The sequence below is a fragment of the Lolium perenne genome, chromosome 4 (assembly GCF_019359855.2).
Source record: "Lolium perenne isolate Kyuss_39 chromosome 4, Kyuss_2.0, whole genome shotgun sequence".
In the NCBI taxonomy this organism is placed as follows: Eukaryota; Viridiplantae; Streptophyta; class Magnoliopsida; order Poales; family Poaceae; genus Lolium; species Lolium perenne.
In genome coordinates this window covers 40,395,892-40,417,328 of record NC_067247.2, presented here as the reverse complement: position 1 = coordinate 40,417,328, position 21,437 = coordinate 40,395,892, and the positions used below count along the sequence as shown (strand labels likewise).

Below are 21,437 nucleotides of genomic sequence, written 5' to 3'. Positions count from 1 at the left end.
TTCTTGCGAGTGCATCATTAAAATTGCTGAGCCCATCTTAATGGCTATAAAGAAAGCACTTCTTGGGAGATAACCCATGTCTTTATTTTGCTACTATTTTGTTGTGTCTTGGAAGTTGTTACTACTGTAGCAACCTCTTCTTATCTTTATTTTATTGCATTGTTGTGCCAAGCGAAGCCTCTAATAGAAGGTTGATGCTAGATTTGGATTTCTGCGCAGAAACAGATTTCTATCTGTCACGAATTTGGGCAAGGTTCTCTGTAGGTAACTCAGAAAAATCTGCCAATTTACGTGCGTGTTCCTAAGATATGTACACAACTTTCATTAGTTTTGAGTTTTCTGATTTGAGCAACGGAAGTACCTCCTAAAAATTCGTCTTTACTGGATGTTCTGTTTTGACAGATTCTGTCTCTGTTTTTTGCATTGTCTCTTGTGGACTTTAAGTGAGGCTTTCTAGACGTGGAGAGCTGTAGCTAATGTTTTATTGAGTCCTTGCAATGTGTCACTACAGGACTAATGTGGATTAGAGTATCTACAAGTTGTTTGCACATATTGCTGTCCGGAACCCGAGGCCCCAAAGTGACAGAAATTGGGACAACCGGAGGGGAAGGCTGTGATATGAGGATCACATGTTTTCACCAAGTGTTAATGCTTTGCTCCGGTGCTCTATTAAAAGGAGTACCTTAATAGCCAGTAGATTCCCTTGAGGCCCGGCTGCCACCGCCTGGTAGGACAAAAGATGTTGTGCAAGTTTCTCATTGCGAGCACGTACGACTATATATGGAAAACATGCCTACATGATTAATAATCTTGATGTTCTGTCTTAATGCTACTTAAATCCTATCCATTGCCCAACTGTAATTTGTTCACCCAACACTTGTCACTTGTTATTGGAGAGTTACCACTAGTGTAGATCGCTGGGAACCCCGGTCCATCTCTCATCATCATATACTCGTTCTATATGTTATTGGAAGTAGTATCAACTATTTTCTGGTGCCATCGCCTCTGTGTTATTGCTACTGCTGCTGTGTTACTGTTACTATTGCTCTCATATTACTGCTGCTTTCACATCACCCTGTTACTAGTGCTTTTCCAGGTGCAGCTGAATTGACAACTCAGTTGTTAAGGCTTATAAGTATTCTTTACCTCCCCCTGTGTCGAATCAATAAATTTGGATTTTACTTCCCTCGAAGACTGTTGAGATCCCCTATACTTGTGGGTTATCAAGACTATTTTCTAGCGCCGTTGTCGGGGAGGCATAGCTCTACTCATAAGTTCACCTGGGGAGTACACTCTACCTCTCTCTCTGTTTTTATTTTGTTTTGTTTTGCTTAGTTTACTTTTGTCTAGTTTATTTGTGCTTAGTTTATTTCTGTCTAGTATTATTTTGCTTAGTTTACTTTTGTCTGGTTTCTTTTTGTTTTGTTTTACTTTTCTCATATACCCAAAAATCCATAAAAATTTGAAAAACCAAAAATTAAAAAACTGTTGTTATGGAAGAACGCATGACCATGTTGGAGCTTATAGAATATTATAATAATTATAGAGAATCAAGAACGGGTAAAGTAATGAGTGCTATGATAGAAAAATTGAATACAATTGCTAAAATCTTGCTTAAATGCCATGATATAAATTGTTGCTCTAAAGAGGATACTAAACATCTGAAATTTCAATGTGGCTTTAGTGAAGAAGTTTTAATTAAGAAGTATAATTGGAATAGCTATATTCATCTTGGGTTCGAAGAGGTAGAACAATTTGTCTTATTTATGGGAGCCTCTGAGATCGAATCCTTCATGGTTAAAAATTATGAAACTTGTGTTGTTTGTAAGGATCTTAAAGATTATGTCTCTTCTATTCTTAATTTTTGCATAGAAAGTTACAGTGATAATCCTTATATCATTGATTATAAAGAGAGACTCATTAATGCACAAGAATGCACTCACAATTTGCAGGAACCTGTGAAAGAAGAAATTGATGAACCTGGAAGCTCATTGGATGAAAAAGAGGAGGAAATTGATGAACCTGAAAGCTCATTGGATGAAAAAGAAGAGGAGAGTGATGAACAAAAGAAGGAAGAATGGATTAGCTACCCATGCCAACCTTCTAATGAGAGTAACTCTTTATCTCTTACACTATTTGATTGTCCTCCATGCTTACCAAAGGAGGGTGAATGTTATGTTCCTGTGGATTCTCTTGAAATAGTACCTATGAGTAAAACTTGTGAGAATAATTATGCTACTGTTATTTATGATAATCCATGCTATTTTGATAAATCTTATGATAATGCTTTGTTTGTGCCTGATGTCGAAATGCATGGTACTAAAGAGTTTTGCGTAGCAAAAGTTTATGATAAAGTTCTAGATGATGGTCCTATGTTACTTGATAATATTAATTGTACTACTAATGAAAATAGGATTGGAGAGGTCTTGACTTTATCTATGAGTCCCATATCTCTTGAGATTGATCAATCATCTTGTTATATTATTGATAAAAGTGGGTTTGAAAGTTTTAATCCCACTATTTTTGAGCTTGATAAAAATTATGTGTTTATGGATCATGAAAAACATGCTTTATGTGATAGTTATATCGTTGAGTTTGTTCATGAAGCTACTGAAAATTATTATGAGAGAGGAAAATATGGTTGTAGAAATTTGCATGGTACTAAAACACCTCTCTATATGCTTAAAATTTTGAAGTTACTCTTGTTTTATCTTCCTATGCTTGTCACTTTGTTCATCATAAATTTATTTGTGTACAAGATTCCTATGCATAGGAAGTGGGTTAGACTTAAATGTGTTTTGAATTTGCTTTTTGATGCTCTCTTTTGCTTCAACTCTTATTTCTTGCGAGTGCATCATTAAAATTGTTGAGCCCATCTTAATGGCTATAAAGAAAGCACTTCTTGGGAGATAACCCATGTCTTTATTTTGCTACTGTTTTGTTGTGTCTTGGAAGTTGTTACTACTGTAGCAACCTCTTCTTATCTTTATTTTATTGCATTGTTGTGCCAAGCGAAGCCTCTAATAGAAGGTTGATGCTAGATTTGGATTTCTGCGCAGAAACAGATTTCTATCTGTCACGAATTTGGGCAAGGTTCTCTGTAGGTAACTCAGAAAAATCTGCCAATTTACGTGCGTGTTCCTAAGATATGTACACAACTTTCATTAGTTTTGAGTTTTCTGATTTGAGCAACGGAAGTACCTCCTAAAAATTCGTCTTTACTGGATGTTCTGTTTTGACAGATTCTGTCTCTGTTTTTTGCATTGTCTCTTGTGGACTTTAAGTGAGGCTTTCTAGACGTGGAGAGCTGTAGCTAATGTTTTATTGAGTCCTTGCAATGTGTCACTACAGGACTAATGTGGATTAGAGTTTTTTTTGAGTACTAACCCCTCTAATGAAGTTTACGAGAAGTTTGGTGTGAAGGAAGTTTTCAAGGGTCAAGAGAGGAGGATGATATATGATCAAGAAGAGTGAAAAGTCTAAGCTTGGGGATGCCCCTGTGGTTCATCCCTGCATATTTCAAGAAGACTCAAGTGTCTAAGCTTGGGGATGCCCAAGGCATCCCCTTCTTCATCAACAAATTATCAGGTCACTTCTATTGAAACTATATTTTTATTCGGTCACATCTTATGTGCTTTACTTGGAGTGTCTGTGTGTTTTTATTTTGTTTGTGTTTGAATAAATTCTGATCCTAGCAATCCTTGTGTGGGAGAGAGACACGCTCCGCTTTTTCATATGAACACTTGTTCTTCGTTTTACTTTTAATGTTCAATAACAAAAGTTGGAAGCTACATCACTTATTGTTATTTGGTTGGAAACAGAAAATGCCCATATTGTCTTGGATAATTTGATACTTGGAAATTGTTTTGAGCTCTCAAGTAGATCATGATTAAGTTCTTGCATCATGTAGTTTAAACCTATTAGTGGAGAACTACCGTAGAGCTTGTTGAAATTGGTTTGCATGATTGGTCTCTCTAAGGTCTAGATATTTTCTGGTAAAAGTGTTTGAGCAACAAGGAAGACAGTGTAGAGTATTATAATGCTTGCAATATGTTCTTATGTGAGTTTTGCTGTACCGGTTCATACTTGTGTTTGCTTCAAACAACCTTGCTAGCCAAAGCCTTGTACTGAGAGGAAATGCTTCTCGTGCATCCAAAACCTTGAGCCAAAACCTATGCCATGTGTGTCCACCATACCTACCTACTATGTGGTATTTCCTGCCATTCCAAGTAAATACTTCATGTGCTACCTTTAAACAATTCAAAATTTATCATCTCTTATTTGTGTCAATGTTTTATAGCTCATGAGGAAGTATGTGGTGTTTTATCTTTCAATCTTGTTGGGCAACTTTCACCAATGGACTAGTGGCTTCATCCGCTTATCCAATAATTTTGCAAAAAGAGCTGGCAACGGGGTTCCCAGCCCTAATTAATCAACTTTCATTAATAATTCTCTTCACATGTTTTGCTCTGATTCGTCAGTAAGCAACTTAATTTTGCATTCATCATATTACTTTATGTTGACAATATCCATGAGATATACATGTTACAAGTTGAAAGCAACCGCTGAAACTTAATCTTCCTTTGTGTTGCTTCAATGCCTTTATTTAGAATCTATTGCTTTATGAGTTAACTCTTATGCAAGACTTTTGATGCTTGTCTTGAAAGTATTATTCATGAAAAGTTTTGCTATATGTTATCTATTTGTTAGCAACTATAGATCATTGCCTTGAGTCACTTCATTCATCTCATATGCTTTACAATAGTATGATCAAGGTTATGTAAGTAGCATGTCACTACAGAAATTATTCTTTTTATCGTTTACCTACTCGACGAGTAGGAACTAAGCTTGGGGATGCTGATACGTCTCCAACGTATCTATAATTTCTGATGTTCCATGCTTGTTTTATGACAATACCTACATGTTTTGCTCGCACTTTATAATGTTTTTATGCGTTTTCCGGAACTAACCTATTAACAAGATGCCGAAGTGCCGCTCTCGTTTTCTGCTGTTTTTGGTTCCAGAAAGGCTGTTCGGGCAATATTCTCAGAATTCGACGAAACAAAGACCCAGTATCTTATTTTTCCCGGAAGACCCCAGAACACCGAAGGAGAGTCGGAGGCGGGCCAGGGGGCCACCACACGACAGGGCCGCGCGGGGTCCACCCTGGCCGCGCCGGCCTATGAGGAGGAGGCCCCAGGCGCCCTCCTGCGCCGCCTCTTCGCCTATATAAGCCCTTTCGACCTAAAAACGACGCGATACCAATTGACGAAACTCCATAAAGACTCCAGGGGCGCCGCCGCCATCGCGAAACTCCAATTCGGGGGACAGAAGTCTCTGTTCTGGCACCCTGCCGGGACGGGGAAGTGCCCCCGGAAGCCATCTCCATCAACGCCACCGACTCCATCATGCTCCGTGAGTAGTTTCCCCATGGACTACGGGTTCTAGCAGTAGCTAGTTGGTACTCTCTCTCCCATGTACTTCAATACAATGATCTCATGAGCTGCCTTACATGATTGAGATCCATCTGATGTAATCGGTGTTGTGTTTGTTGGGATCCGATGGATGATACATTATGATTAGTCTATCTATAAAGTTTGTGAAGTTATTTTTGCTGCAATCTTGTTATGCTTAATGCTTGTCACTAGGGCCCGAGTGGCATGATCTTAGATTTAAGCTCTATAATTATTGCTTAGATTGTATCTACAAGTTGTTTGCACATATTGCTGTCCGGAACCCGAGGCCCCAAAGTGACAGAAATTGGGACAACCGGAGGGGAAGGCTGTGATATGAGGATCACATGTTTTCACCAAGTGTTAATGCTTTGCTCCGGTGCTCTATTAAAAGGAGTACCTTAATAGCCAGTAGATTCCCTTGAGGCCCGGATGCCACCGGCTGGTAGGACAAAAGATGTTGTGCAAGTTTCTCATTGCGAGCACGTACGACTATATATGGAAAACATGCCTACATGATTAATAATCTTGATGTTCTGTTTTAATGCTATTTAAATCCTATCAATTGCCCAACTGTAATTTGTTCACCCAACACTTGTCACTTGTTATTGGAGAGTTACCACTAGTGTAGATCGCTGGGAACCCAGGTCCATCTCTCATCATCATATACTCGTTCTATATGTCATTGGAAGTAGTATCAACTATTTTATGGTGCCATCGCCTCTGTGTTATTGCTACTGCTGCTGTGTTACTGTTACTATTGCTCTCATATTACTGCTGCGTTCACATCACCCCTGTTACTAGTGCTTTTCCAGGTGCAGCTGAATTGACAACTCAGTTGTTAAGGCTTATAAGTATTCTTTACCTCCCTTTGTGTCGAATCAATAAATTTGGGTTTTACTTCCCTCGAAGACTGTTGCGATCCCATATACTTATGGGTTATCATCGAACCAGTAGGAGATGAAGGCCACGTGAATGTTGTTGGTGAAGGAGTGTAGTGCGGCGCAACACCTGGGATTCCGGCGCCAACGTGGAACCTGCACAACACAATCAAAATACTTTGCCCCAACTTAACAGTGAGGTTGTCAATCTCACCGACTTGCTGTAAACAAAGAATTAAACGTATGGTGTGGAGAATGATGTTTGTTTGCAAAGAACAGTAGAGAACAATGATTGCAGAAGATTGTATTCAGATGTAAAAGAATGGACCGGGGTCCACAGTTCACTAGTTGTGTCTCTCCAATAAGAAATAGCATGTTGGGTGAACAAATTACAGTTGGGCAATTGACAAATAGAGAGGGCATAACAATGCACATACATATCATGATGACTAATATGAGTTTTACTTAGGGAATTACGACAAATAACATAGACCGCTGTCCAGCATGCATCTATGCCTAAAAAGTCCACCTTCGGGTTAGCATCCGCACCCCTTCCAGTATTAAGTTGCAAACATATAATTGCATTAAGTACTGTGTGTAATGTAAATAATACAAATATCCTTAGACAAAACATTGTTGTTTTATCCCTAGTGGCAACAACACATCCATAACCTTAGAACTTTCTGTCACATGAACCCACTATCGAGCATAAATACTCCCTCTTGGAGTTACAAGTATCAACTTGGCCAGAGCCTCTACTAGCAACGGAGAGCATGCAAGATCATAAACAACACATATATGATAGATCAATAATCAACTTGACATAGTATTCCATATTCATCGGATCCCAACAAACACAACATGTAGCATTACAAATAGATGATCTTGATCATGATAGACAGCTCACAAGATCTAAACATGATAGCACAAGAGGAGAAGACAACCATCTAGCTACTGCTATGGACCCATAGTCAAAGGATGAACTACTCACACATCAGTCCGGAGGCGATCATGGTGATTTAGAGTCCTCCGGGTGATGATTCCCCTCTCCGGCAGGGTGCCGGAGGCGATCTCCTGAATCCCCCGAGATGGGATTGGCGGCGGTGGCGTCTCTGGAACTTTTCTCGTATCGTGGCTCTCGGTAATAGGGTTTTCGTGACGGAGAGAATAAATAGGCGAAGAGGCAGAGTCGGGGGAGGCTCGAGGGCCCACACCCTAGGGCGGCGCGCCCCCCTCCTTGGCCGCGTCGCCAGGTGGTGTGGGGCCACCTCGGCTCTTCTTCGTTTCCTCTTCGGACTTCTGGAAGGCTCCGTGGAAAATAAGACCCTGGGCTTTTGTTTCGTCCAATTCCGAGAATATTTCCTGTGTAGGATTTCTGAAACCAAAAACAGCAAAAAACAGGAACTGGCGCTTCGGCATCTTGTTAATAGGTTAGTGCCGGAAAATGCATATAAATGATATAAAGTGTATATAAAACATGTGAGTATTTTCATAAAACTAGAATGGAACATAAAAAATTATAGATACGTTTGAGATGTATCACATCCCCAAGCCTCGCCGTGGACACCACCATGACCGTCGTGCTCTACTTTCTCTACCTACGCAAGGAATCGATCCAACACGCTCGGAATCGACCGCCTCATCTCCTCTGACGCCGACATCAGAAAAATCCGGGGAACCAGACCGACCCCTACCTTGCCGTCAAGCCTTACGTACTCAGGGTGAGCTCCTCTTTCGCCCTGTGTGCTCGGCCTACTCAATTGCGCCCCGTAGCATCGCCTTGTCGTCGACCTGCACGCATCGCCGCTCTACCTTGCCGCCGGTCACACTCTGGTGACCATTAGGTAGCAGCTCCGCTACTTTCAGGACCGCCGTAAGCCACTGGTTCGAATGGAACCACTTGGCCGTCCTCTCGACCTCGGGAACGATGGCGCTGTCGTTGATTTCCCCCCGGCTGTCGTGTCTAGTGCCACGTCCCCGATTTGGACTCGGTCAATGGCCAACGTGGCTGCTGACGTGGTCTGGACCCACTGGCCACTGACGTGTAGCTAGGCTCGTGTCGGTACAAATTGTATTTACCATTAATTCAAATTCCAGAAAATATACATAACTTTAGAATTCCATATCTAATTCAATTTAACATAGAAAAATACAACTAAGATATCAAAATACTCAGAAAAATAAAATCTATCTAATAAAAATACAGTATCATTTTTTCAAATAAAATATAATTATCTAGTACTCATTATTTAAATCTTTTCTTTTATCCTTAATTCTAAGAAAATTCAATAATTAGTAAAATTTCCAATTTAAGTAATAATCATTTAATAAATAAATAAAACATTAAGAGTAATTTTCTTTGATCAATTTATCATTTAGATTATCATTATTGGTATTTCAATTCTAAAAATGGTAATAACCCTAATTATCATTATCTTTTATGACTAAATAAAAGAAGAAAATTGTTAAAACCAATATTACCTTATATTCAAAAGTTGTTTCTTAATTCAAACTTTACTCAACAAATCATTACTTTAAAGTTTAATAACAAATTGGGAACCCTAATTCCAGCATGAACTAAACCCTAACTTCATAATTTTATGTGAAACCCTAATTTACTTTCACCTTTAAAACCCTAGGGGCTTACAAAATGTGATCATATGAACTTAATCTTACTCATAGATCTATACTAAGCAAATAAAAACATGCTATGTTCTATTAAGATAATACTAATTCAAATACAAATGAAGTTATCATTTCATGCCTTCATTTTGACTAATACCTTATATGACCAACTAGTATCACCTAAGTGTGAACCCTACCTTGTCACTTTCATGTTAGCACCATTGATCACCATTAATTGATACAACACCATTGTGATAAAACCTAAAGTAGCAACCCTATATAGTAATTCAATCTATATGCTCATGCTTAACTAAATCATGCAACTACTAGATGATTATAAAACCATCTTGTTTTAGATCCATCAGATACCTATCTAGTGAACTAAATTGGGAATCATAGTAAACCCTAGAAGGACATAGCTCCTATTTGAAGTATTTATTGTTCATTAAGTAACATGTTCTTCAAAAGTTATTCTTTTGAAGTAAATAACAAGTAATCATCAATCATGCCTTATAGAACATAGAAACAACTGCTCCATACATATTATGCAACTACTATTCCATTGTGTGTATAATTGATGTGATGCATTATACCACTTGTATATGTATACCAAGTTAACCAAACCCTAATAAGAATCTTGTTTCTGAAACCCTCTCTAAAATTGCAACACACCCCACAGAAATCATTACAAATCACCAATCCTAAATCATCGAGGCTAGGTTACGTTGAGAGCGATTGCATCTCATACGATGCATTATAGCATCCTTACCAGTTCTTTTAAACATTGTCCTTACCGGACGATGATGCTATTTCAGAATTTGGAGTTATCACGAATTGAAGCTTTTGCCTGCATAATCTTGCAGTCAAGAAAGGCAAGTTCATTACTTTGTCATGCCATTTGATTATTTTTATCAAATTATTTTCAAAGTAAAATACTTATCACTCCTACATTGAAAAGCAAAAAATATTACTTTTACAATTATGAATTTGACTATGTGGTGGGCAATGGAACCATGGTTTGAGATGATGGTGGAGGTTGCATTGCAACTGGGAATGTATTCACCTAGGATTAACAACAAATGTCGTCCAGTGATTCTAGCACCGTATATTACGTGTTAACCATAAAAATATCTATAATGGCTCTGGGGAAAGATGTAATTTTTTCCTTTCGCATATCAACGGACTTGATAGAGCTTGGTCGTGTGTAGGTGAACACACAGTAGTTTAGGATGGACTTAAACTCCCCATCCACCTGGAAGAAGGGCATTCTACCGTCTATGATGGATTGTATCATGGTTAGGGATCGAGTGATCGAGGACCCACTAAATACAAAAGGGTGGGTATGCTGGGTCACGGAGAAAGACAATGATTGGCTTGGATCTTATACTGGGCCTCACACCAAGAAAGTGTGGACGGGAATAAGCTGCCCGATTGGCAACAAGGATAAGGTCTCTTATGGGTAAAGTAACACACCTCTGCAGAGTGTATTGAATTGTGGCATGTCACTCACTGTTCCGGGTTTGGAACTGCGAACGCGGCCGGAAATGAACTACATGAAGTTCTAGACACCCAGTGAAGGCTAACGGACATAGCTTTTCAGAATAAAAGCAAACTTTTTAAGAAATGATTACGAAAACTTGTATTTGCCTACGACTTTCTGGTATGTGGCTGTAGCTAGTGCATTATACACCTATTTATATTATTGAATTTGCTGAGTACGCTCGTACTCATCCGTTGTCTCTTGAACCCCTTTCTTAGATTCAAAGTCACCAAAGGAAAAAACTACCGTGAAACTTGAAGACAGAGAAGTCAACTACAACAAGATGAATAACCCAATCAATAAAGTCAATAGAGTTACTTCTACATCAGCTAGGGTGAAAACCTAGACTAGTAATAGAAGGGAATCATTTCCTCAATCCTAGCGCCTAAGTAGCTAGAGTTCTATCAAATTTCTTTATCAAGCCAAGTACCTCTAGAGCTCGAGTTAGCCATAAGTTAGTCTACGAGTTGTTCTTTTGAAGTTTTATTTGCAGATTTACCTCACTATAAAGTAGAAGGCTGTGTTGATCTTCTGCAAAGAGTTTATGTGTAATTCTATAGACATACCTCAGACTCGCATATGTTTCTGTTGTAACACTCTGAGGGGTGTAATACTAGTAGAACGATGTTTTTATTGGTGTTATGTCAACGACTTGCATACCATGTAGTGATATGCGAGGTCACCGCATTCAGTGACAGTTGCGACAGGATGTCCACCACCAGGTCATCAGATAATACGATTGTGGTCATCCCCTACAAGGGGTCTACATCTCCTTTGAGCATATCCAACAAATGAACTTATCTTCATTAAAAGAGAATGAAATAGGTATTGAGAAACAGCAAGGTATCGCGTGTACATGCCATTTGAGTTAAAAACTGCAGCAAACTTTCAACCCAATGCACATTTTTGTTTGTCTGCGTCAAAGTTTGATGGCTTACATCAGAATTAGCAAAATGATGCTTCTAAAAACATATCTCATCAAGGCTTAGGATCGCAGATGTTCTATACCAGAACAGCGACATAGTCAGTATATAAAATAGGGATTTCTATTTTCGTGCCCCTAGTTTCTTAGTTGTGCTCAGTTTTCCCCAGCCTCTTAACTTTTCCTCAGTTTTCTCCTCCCTCTAGTTTGAAAACCCTCGGACGGGAGGGTTGCCGTCAGGTCAGAGGCCTTACCGTTACCGTTAATCTGACGGGTGGGGCTGCACAGAGGGCAGTTCCTCTCTGACCGTCTCGTGCTGACGGGTAGCCATCCATTTGTCGCTGACGCGTGGGCCATTTTATTTCCTGATTGTATACGCAGTGCTGCCAATGACAAATGGGCCGCTCTATAGGGTTGCCGCAGCCAATGACCAGTGGGGTCGTCTATTTTTCAAGAAAATACATATATAACCGCTCTGTGTGGCTGCCCCAGCCAATGACCAGTGGGGTCGTCTATTTTTCAGGAAAAGACATATATTACCGCTCTGTGGGGCTGCCGCAGCCAATGACCAGTAGGGTCTTCTATTTATTTAGAGAAAATCATATATTCCCGCTCTGTGGGGCCTCCGCAGCCAATGACCGTTGGGGTCGTCTATTTATTTAGAGAATATCATATAGAGCCGCTTTCTGGGGCCGCCTCATCCAATGGCAGGTGACTATTTTTGCAGCTTAATCTAAAGTGAATCTTATACTAAACATGGTGCTTCCCGACGGTGACCTAGCAGTGGCGGCGAGCATTGCCGTTCTGACCATGCCGATATCGACATCGTTTGGAGGCTGTGGTGCTCGAATCATGGTGGAAATTGCGATATAATTTTTTAAATGCATAATATATAGGAAAATAGCTAGATCTCTAAATCGATGCATATGAAGCTACATATATATTCTTGGTCATAATCCCCTTATCTAAAGGGGATGGATGCATGGCTTCACGTCGTTGTCGCTTTCATCGTCAGTATCTTCGTCGTCCGAGTAGTAGTACTTCCTGCACATTGTTCCGTCGAACACCTTCACTGTGAGCACATCATCGCCTTTATATTTGAAGTGTACGAAGCATCCGAATTCCACACAGTACGCGATGGAGAAATTCTCCCAGCCCCTGTCGAGGTACATCCGGCCTTGACCGTCAAATAGGACCTCCACGGTCCAGAGACGAGGACCACAGTCAGCTGCTCGCAGATACACCTTAGCTGGCTCCTGGCCGTCAAGATAGTCCGCAAACTTTTTTGGGAGTGCCTGCAAAGAGATCGAGCGCCGATCCGTTTGAAATTAAAGGTTTTTTAGAATATGCCCATAATTAATCACATGCATCACATGTGGGAACGCGTACGTACCTTCTTGACCAAAGGGTCTTCATAGACGACGATGAAGAACTCCTCTATGATCAATGGCAGTGTTGACGGTGGTGGTGGCAATGATGATGATCCACCACCCCGGCCGCCCCTTCCCCTTCCCCTTCCGGTCCACGTTCGAGACGTGGAAGCCATGGCAATGGATCAAGTGTATGTGAACGAAGAAGAGAGAGGCAGAATCTATTGACACAAGGGATGGTCGTTGTGGGTGTTTATAAGGGAGAGATGACCGTTGTAGGGGTTTACACAATAAATTAAGGAGGAGGTGACCGTTGTGGGGGTTTACACAATAAATTAAGGAGGATATGATCATTGTGGGGGTAGTCATCTAGGTTTTGTGTTTAGTCAAACTTTTTAAACTTTGACCACATATATAGGAAAAAATAGTAGCATTTATGACACTAATTTAGTATCCCGAGATTCGTTTTGAAATGTAGTTTCAAATTATACCAAAATCTCATCATATATTTGACTTAGTACAAAAGCTAAAAGTACACTTATTTGTGGACGGAGGGAGTATATCTCAACAAAAAAGTAATGCGGACTATCTTGACGGAAATGGAACTTCGTGATATAGTTTATCATTTTACCGTGAAAAGTAATGCCTAAAAGAAATGGTAATTCATGATAGTTTATCATTTTACCGTAATGGCTACAAGAAATCGGTGATTGTTCATCATTTTTTGCGTGGAAAGTAATGGCTACAAGAAATGGGTGATGATGTATCATTTTTTGCGTGGAAAGTAATGGCTACAACAAATTGGTGATGGTGTATCATTTTTTGCGTAAAAAGTAATGGCTACAACAAATGGGTGATGGTGTATCATTTTTTGCGTGAAAAGTAGAAATCGGTGATGGTTTATCATTTTTTGCGTGAAAAATAATGCCTAAAAGAGTTTATAATTTAGCTCGTGAAAAATAATACAGAAAACCAAACTTTAGCGTACTGGGTAACCGCCCTTTAGCATACATAGAGGGTGGAAGCTAACCGCCGACAGAGAGAGAGGGTGGTGGCCCCGACCAGAGAGAGATAGGGGTTATCCTGCCCGTTAAATCATACGATCAACGGTCGGCGGACACGATCCGCGTGACATGGGCTAGACCAATCAGGGCAATGTTGGGGGTCTGTGAGAATTTGTGAAGGAAGAGGGCAAAACTGAGTAGTATCAAGAAACCAAGGGCAAGTGAGTACTAAACAGACTAAGGGATTCAAATATTTTTTTTACCCAGTGCTAAGAGCTCCCGCACTGTGCGGGGTCTGGGGAAGGTGTTAGTGGCAAGCCTTACCCTCACGAAGTGCAATGTGAGGAGATATGAGATTTAAAAAATGAAAAATACGTGTTTTGTACAATGAAACCCATGTTGGCCTACCTCAAACTATTTGCAATACAAATATACATGAGTGTGAAAATTATGGCCTCATTCAGACAAAGTATGTTTTGGGGAAAGCTGTTTTGGGTAGGGCTTATTGTGGAAAACCATGCACCTTCATAGCTACTAGGTGATTTGAGAAGTGGCAATTTGTGGTAAAATTTGATTTATCTATGATTTGAGAAGTGGCAATTTGTGGTAAAGACTCCATGAGTAAGTGCCACTCTTTTTCGGAATATTTTGCATATCAAATAACTCATTTAACTGGTTAATCCCATTTGTTGACTCTCTGTTGACCAGCCACTTGAGGGTAAAACTGAGTATATTGCACTAGCCAGTATTAGCACCCAAGGGGAAAACTGAGCACACAAAAAATGCTAGTATATGACTCGAGGGTATACCTGAGTATATCTAAATTTTCAGGGTTAGACTCGAGGACGCGTGTTGCGGTGCAGAAGTGGAAGACGTGACATTGTTGACGCGTGTCGCGGTGCAAACGTGCACTAGTGGACCGTAGGACGCGGGTCGCATTTAGGACGCGTAAGCCCCTCTCTCCCTCCATCTGCACACATTACGTCTCATTCTCGTTCACGCACGAAACCACGCCTCTCACGTCCCATCAACTTCTCCAAATCGAAGGAAAAACCCCAACCGCCGTACGAGCCCTGCCGGCGATGGAGAAGAAGAATGCGCCTAGCCCGTCGCCTCCGAGCCCATCGCCTCCGAGCCCATCGCATCCGAGCCCGTCGCCGCTGAGCCCATCGCCGCCGAGCCCATCGCATCCGAGCCCTTCGCCTCCGAGCCCGTCGCCTCCAAGCCCGTCGCCTCCAAGCCCGTCGTCGCCGAGCCCGGCGCCTCAGAGCCCGTCGCCTCCGAGGGTGGCATATCCAAGCGCGGCGCCTCCGTGAGCTGGGCCTCTCTCATGGGTGACGGACCACTTCACAAGATCGGCGAATGCTTACTGGCGAATGAGGAGTACGTGGACGCCTACTCTGCTATGAGGCAAGTCTGTAGAAATTGGCGCTCAGGTTTACCTGAGCCCGACGTGCACCTGCACGAATGGATCATGGTAGACCACGCCCTTCGACGCGCCGCTGAGTTCACCTTCCTCCAACTCGGCACATTCCGCTACGTCACCATAGATCTATCGGAAGTTCGTGCAAGGTTCAAATTCCTCCAAATTCCTCCATATCTATAGGGTTAATCTATTCTTATTTTCAATCTTAGTGCTGAATGTTATCTTCATCAATATATTTTAGATACTACTTCGTCGGCTTTTGCCATGGCGTCATCGTGCTTGCCCAGAAGAACCCGCCGCACAAGATACGGCTTCTGAACCCGCTCACAAAGGCATCGAACACTATGTTTGAGGCGCAGATGCCATCTATTTTTCTGAATTCAGTCGCTGTAATCAAATCCCCGACTATGGTCTTCGTTGCCGCACATTACCCGCCGGAAATTGGTTGGGTCGATGAGAGCACTCCAACTAAGGATATATATGAAGATTGGAGAGAAGAAAGATTTTCGATCGAGAACCATTGTCTGCGTTGCATTACCCCGTTCAATGGTGAACTGTATGCAATAGCTGCGGACAATTTTGAGTCCGGAAGAATAGTGTGCACCAATGTATAGTTGCAGCAGCGCGCGAGCACTGTCAAGATGGAGACACTAATTTCATTTCCAGAACTTGGAAATGAGAAGTTCTACCTTGTGAAGTAGGATGGTGATCTGCTGCTTGTGTTGTTGGTCAACCTGGGTTTGGCGGGCAAACCATTGGTGTACCATGTGGACACTCAGAGCCGCTCTCTCCATCCGGTCAGTAACATTGGCAGTAATGCCTTCTTCGTGAATTATATCCGGTGTATCTCCGTCGACACTAGAGTGCACCCGACACTTCGACCTGGCTGCATCTACTACACGGATTTGGGTTATATCAGAAAGTACTCTCATGATACAAAGGCATGGGATGAGTGGCCACTACGTGTAGATAGAATAGGAAACTACGGTATGACAAATGAACACAGGCCATACCGTCTGGAGGATGTATTGGCCGCACACTGCAGACGGAACGAGTTCAATGAATATTTCCTTGGGGTAATGCACGAATAGAGCGACGAAGAAATATATGAGGAATGAGGAATCTTCTAGTTGGCCATACATTGCGTGCGTCTTGTATTTTTTTTCAGCTTAGTTTGTCGTGAACATTAACAACGTTATTGGCTGCTTTTGGCTGCTGTATTCAGTTTATGTATTACTAGGAAATAACCCATGCGTTGCAACGGTTAATAATTCAATCGAGAAAATTATAAACAAATATAGAACTAAAGCAACTGAATCCACTAATTGAGACACACACCAAATCGATAATAATACGCCAACTCTTGAAGATGCCGAAGTTGACAAAGACAATACCTAGACATATTATGACATGAACATTTTGTTTCCGCCATTTTCTCCATTGAATCACTTATTAAATTATTATTTTCATTATTTTCCCAGAGAAATAATCAACGTATTATATTGCTCATGATGCGGAAACCAAAACATTAAAATCAGAGGTGTGAACAAACATGAATGAATTGCTACCTCAGGTAACCAACCACTCGTTATTCAGTGCTGCAATAGTGTACTCATGAATCAATTTATGTACAGGGTACTTAGAGCAAGTACAATAAGGTACAATCAGCAGGCTATAAGATTTAAAGTAATATAATTTTGCTGAGTTTGATGAGATAGAAGAGGAGAGAGAAGAGTAGCAGGCTACAAGATAGTAGCCAGCTGCAGCGCGCGTTCCTAGACACTTTGTGAGATTGCAAAGTGGGTCATATGCATACGAAGTAGTTCATACCTATATCTAACTATTGTATATGCTGGCTACAAATAGGCTATAGATGACATAGCAAAAATATATAGCCAACTGCTGACTCTTCTATTGTTCTTGCTCTTATTAAGAGAATTCGTTCCCTGGCTGAATGTTTGCTCTCTGCGTCAGAGTATTTATTAAAGATTTCGGTCCCTGTCTGAATCTGAATCTTCGCTCTTAATTTTTGTTTGTGGTCTAACTTTCTCTGTATCGAAGAACGGCAGGCTCAATTTACTTTGTAAGCCCGTCCCTGTTGTTGCTTCTAGCTCTGTTATGCCAATTCCCTATTCCTTCACAGTTTTCAGAACACTTCAGTAATCAGCGAGAGCAGCAGGCAGAAGTTGGAGTTCATTGGAGAAGAAGATAGGGAGTAACTCGAGCGTTCCTTGACGAAGATGCCGAGCTGCAGACCCCACCACGCGATGTCGTACTCTAGCTAGCGTCATGTGCTTATTCATGGACACCTACAGTCGCACGATTCGCAGGTTGCACGGAACCGCCCGTGTCATGCAACAGAATCCACGCCCATCGACCCGGCAGAATTGAAGCCCACGGCCTCGACTACAGAAACTGTGCGTGCTCGCATCCATGTCCAAGCAGGCGCACCCTGTCATGTCGGTGGCGTCCGAGCAGCCCGCCGTGCCTCCCTGTTCTCCCCCGAGATAGATAGAAAGCTAGACTTTACCCTCTGTCCTCTTATCTACAAAGCTGAATCGGTAGATTTTCTGGCGTGCACCTCCTAGTCCGTCGGCTCCCTCTGTTGTCGCTCATTATCCGGCCGCCATGGCCTCACCTCATCTTCGTAGTCATACGGCGGGCGGTGTTGAGGAACTGGGCTGGAGCAGGTATCCATTGCAGCTCCGGGGCCATAGCTTTGGAGCCTAACTTTGATCTTGATCGCTGGTGATTGGAATTTATTCCGCAAGTCGGCAAATCGTCTATATTGGATTTGGAACGTAACCCGGATATGGTTCCAGCGCTTCAATCAAACTTATAAAAATATTGAACCGTTTTTTTTTTACTTAAGGGAAATAGTACAATGCCCACGCGTTGCTTTGGAAGAACAAAAACAATTGACTTCAAAAATATAAAATAAAAGATTGTGGACTTCTAAAAATGAAAACAACGAATGAGCAAATTCGTGGTTACCATACCTTGTATTTTTCTTATTGTCTTTTAAAAAGTTTTACAGTATGTTTAGCCACTGCTTGTATTTATAATTTTTTTGAAAAGTATAATCTAAAATGGAGCTACAAAATAGCACTAAACAAAAACAGGAAAACTAAGCTAGGTATTACACAGAGGATTGAATAGCACACAAGAGCACCAATCTATGGCCAAATCTCTGAAATTTCAGTGGAGGTGCAGGTCAGCCCCGATTACTCCTAGATCTAGGAACCGTTTGCCTTTATCGAGCGCCTCTTTGGATCGCCTCACCGACATCTTCCTCCATGCTGGGTTTGGATCCCCTGGAGTTGGCCTCAACTCCACCGCGTGGAGTTGCACAAATCTCAGCCTTCCTTTTCTCTTTATGACCCAGATTTAATCAGCCATAGCAACTTATGATTTATCTAATGTTAATCGACTAACTGAAGCTGAACATATTGTCTCTGTTTTGCGCTGCGATGGTAGAATCCGTACTACAATATATGATCCTTTCGATCAAGTTGGCCTGGCCGGGACGGAGCACAAGCTGTTCATCTTCATGTCCTCGGCGCGCGAGAACGTCGGCTATGTCAACCCAAATGTCAACGGTGCCGGTGCCGGGCTGTTTGTCCCCTAGATGTTCAAGCCGCCGACCACCATCTCTCCGACGGCAGCTACTACATGTGAGATTGATGATGATTTCCTGTATAATCACCAAAAATACGAAGGCAAGACTTGCATTCTGAAGGACGTGTGTACTGAAACTGCTTCCTGCACGTTTAATTAAGATAAATCATAAATTGTTATGACTGATTAAATCTGGGCCATAAAGAGAAAAGAAGGGCTGAGATTTGGGCAACTCCACGCGGTGGAGTTCAGGCCGACTCCAGGGGATCTGAACCTACCTAATAATAAAGGAGCTAAGGTTTCTGCTAAAATTTTCGTCCAACTTTTTTTTGGACGCTTTTGCCCTCCCACCAAACCACATATAACACACTAATACCATGATACCGGTTCATTTACTGTGTTTCCACCAAACCTCACGCCGCGCACACGCAGCTCTCCCTGGCGGATCGCTTGAGTCCACCCCGGAGACGCAAGGAGAGACCAAACCAGGCACGACTCCAATTTCCTTTCGAGTTCTTTAAATACGGGAGCATTGACTTCGAATTTCTTTCTCAGATCGATTGAAATCGAAATCGAGCGACGCGTCCTAGCGATTCGACGGGAAAAATCATGACGGCAACCACCACGGACGGAAGCAAAATCGACGAGGTGATGGGAAGTCTTCGCTATCCCCGGCCACCAATCGATCTCCGCAGTATGTAATCCCCACGAGTCAAATTTCTTCTCCGGAGTGGGCTTGCTCCAATCATGTGGTCGATTTGGAACCGGAATCTAAAGTCATTAGAGGGCCGGAGCCGACAGATGGCATGGCGCTGCTCCCGCACGGTTCCTTGGCATCCTTGCAGAGCATCGGCCTTGCCGCAGCACCAGGCATGAGATGGGTTTCTTCCCTTTGCCTCCGACCAGCACTGACGCCACGGGCGCAGGCGCGCAGCCTCCAAGTTCTAGGAGCGCGAGCGGCAAGGATCAAAGGTCGCTGCATCTCATTTGTTCGACAAAATGCTTAGCTGCTTGGAGAAACAGTTGCCGCTGATCAATTTCGCGCCGCCGGTGTTGTCATTATGCTTTGACCAACTGATCGAATCCACAAACAGAGACCATGGTAGGATGCACTACAACGCATGGCTGGCTGGCTGCGGAACTACAACGGGTTGTTCCATGCGGCCGGACACAACGCCGACAGCTGCTCGAGAAGGTCATAACGCCGGCGACTCTCCATGGCAAGTGACAACAAGTGCTACGAGCCTACGAGTTCTAGGACAAACGAGGATGAGAAGGGATTGAATCTCGGAAGAGACGGCCGCCAGCGAGTTTTCCGACTATTTTGACAGAATCATGCTCCACTCTCTCCGAGCAGGAACGCTCAGCACTCAGCAGAGCTACGAGCGACAAGCAATCGTACATGGCTGGGCCACTCATGGCCGGTAGCATCTCCCGTCAATTCCTCTTCTGCTCCATAGGTACATACCGTAGATGAACAGCTGGCGAGAGAAATACAGATGAAACCTATAGTAGATTTGCTGCCATTTTGGAGATAAAATTGGAAAAAAAATTCAGAGAAGAAAAGAGATCGAAGCTCACGTCCAGGTATGATGGTGGCCTAACAGTATATTATTATCTGTAATTTGAAAAGGAAAAGAGAACTAATTTTTCTAAAGTGAACTGGCGGCAAGCAAGGATCCTCCTCCTCCGACCACACCTCATGTATCAAATCAAATATTACTCCCTCTGTTTTAATAAAAACTTTTTAACATCGTCTAGATGCGAAGGTATATAGACATGTTTTAGCTATAAATTCATTCGTTTCTAGAAAAAGTTACGACATTTTTTTAGGAAACTGGGGAGTATAAAATTTGAGACTCGTAGTACATCAATACATTATATGAATTTTTATAATTATACATTGTGTGTAGTAAAATAATAATAATAATATATATATCAGTGACATATATAGAGAGACCTATTTCAACCGCCCATGCTATGTTAGAGGAGAAAATGCGGAAAAAGCTAAAATAAGGCTAGGGTTACGGTGTTCCCTAGATTGGCGAGCATATCTTTTCAGTGCAAGTCGGTGCAGCGAGGGACTTGCAATATAATCTTATATGCATTATTATGTTTTTCATGAATAAGAGAAAAAGTTATCGACATGGGCACTGGTGACAAGAAGTGTTAGCACAACCGATTTGCTAGAACGGTTGTATATTCAATTTTCCCGGTGCAACGCACGGGCATTTTTTCTAGTGCTACCTTATGGATGCTTAATTACTTGTTTATAACTACTTAAATGAACACATTGTCAGTAGTATTGCACTGAATAGCTGAAGAATCAGATCAACAAATTGATCAAGAGAAGGAAGGCATAGACCACCAACTACCTTTGCCTATGTTCTAGCCGAAGTTTTGACTCCCTCTTGTTGTCCATGACCAGCAGGCGCCCAAACAGCATCTCTCTTGGATTCTACATCACCCCTTTAGCAAGCCAAAGCTTTATAAGGTCTATATCAAGAAACGGCATGAACCATCTTTAATCAGATATTACCTCCACTTCAATGTAAAGAACGGCATGGGATGCATCTATCAGCATGAGAGTCTGCAACT

General features: G+C 41.9%; 1 long non-coding RNA gene across 1 annotated transcript; it reads left to right on the top strand.

Annotated features, from left to right (window-relative positions):
* Positions 1–19,244: 19,244 nt before the first annotated feature.
* On the top strand, positions 19,245–20,496 carry LOC139830832 (uncharacterized). Its single transcript, XR_011744320.1, has 2 exons — positions 19,245–19,328; positions 19,395–20,496. It is a non-coding gene; the product is annotated as an uncharacterized lncRNA (long non-coding RNA).
* Positions 20,497–21,437: the final 941 nt, after the last annotated feature.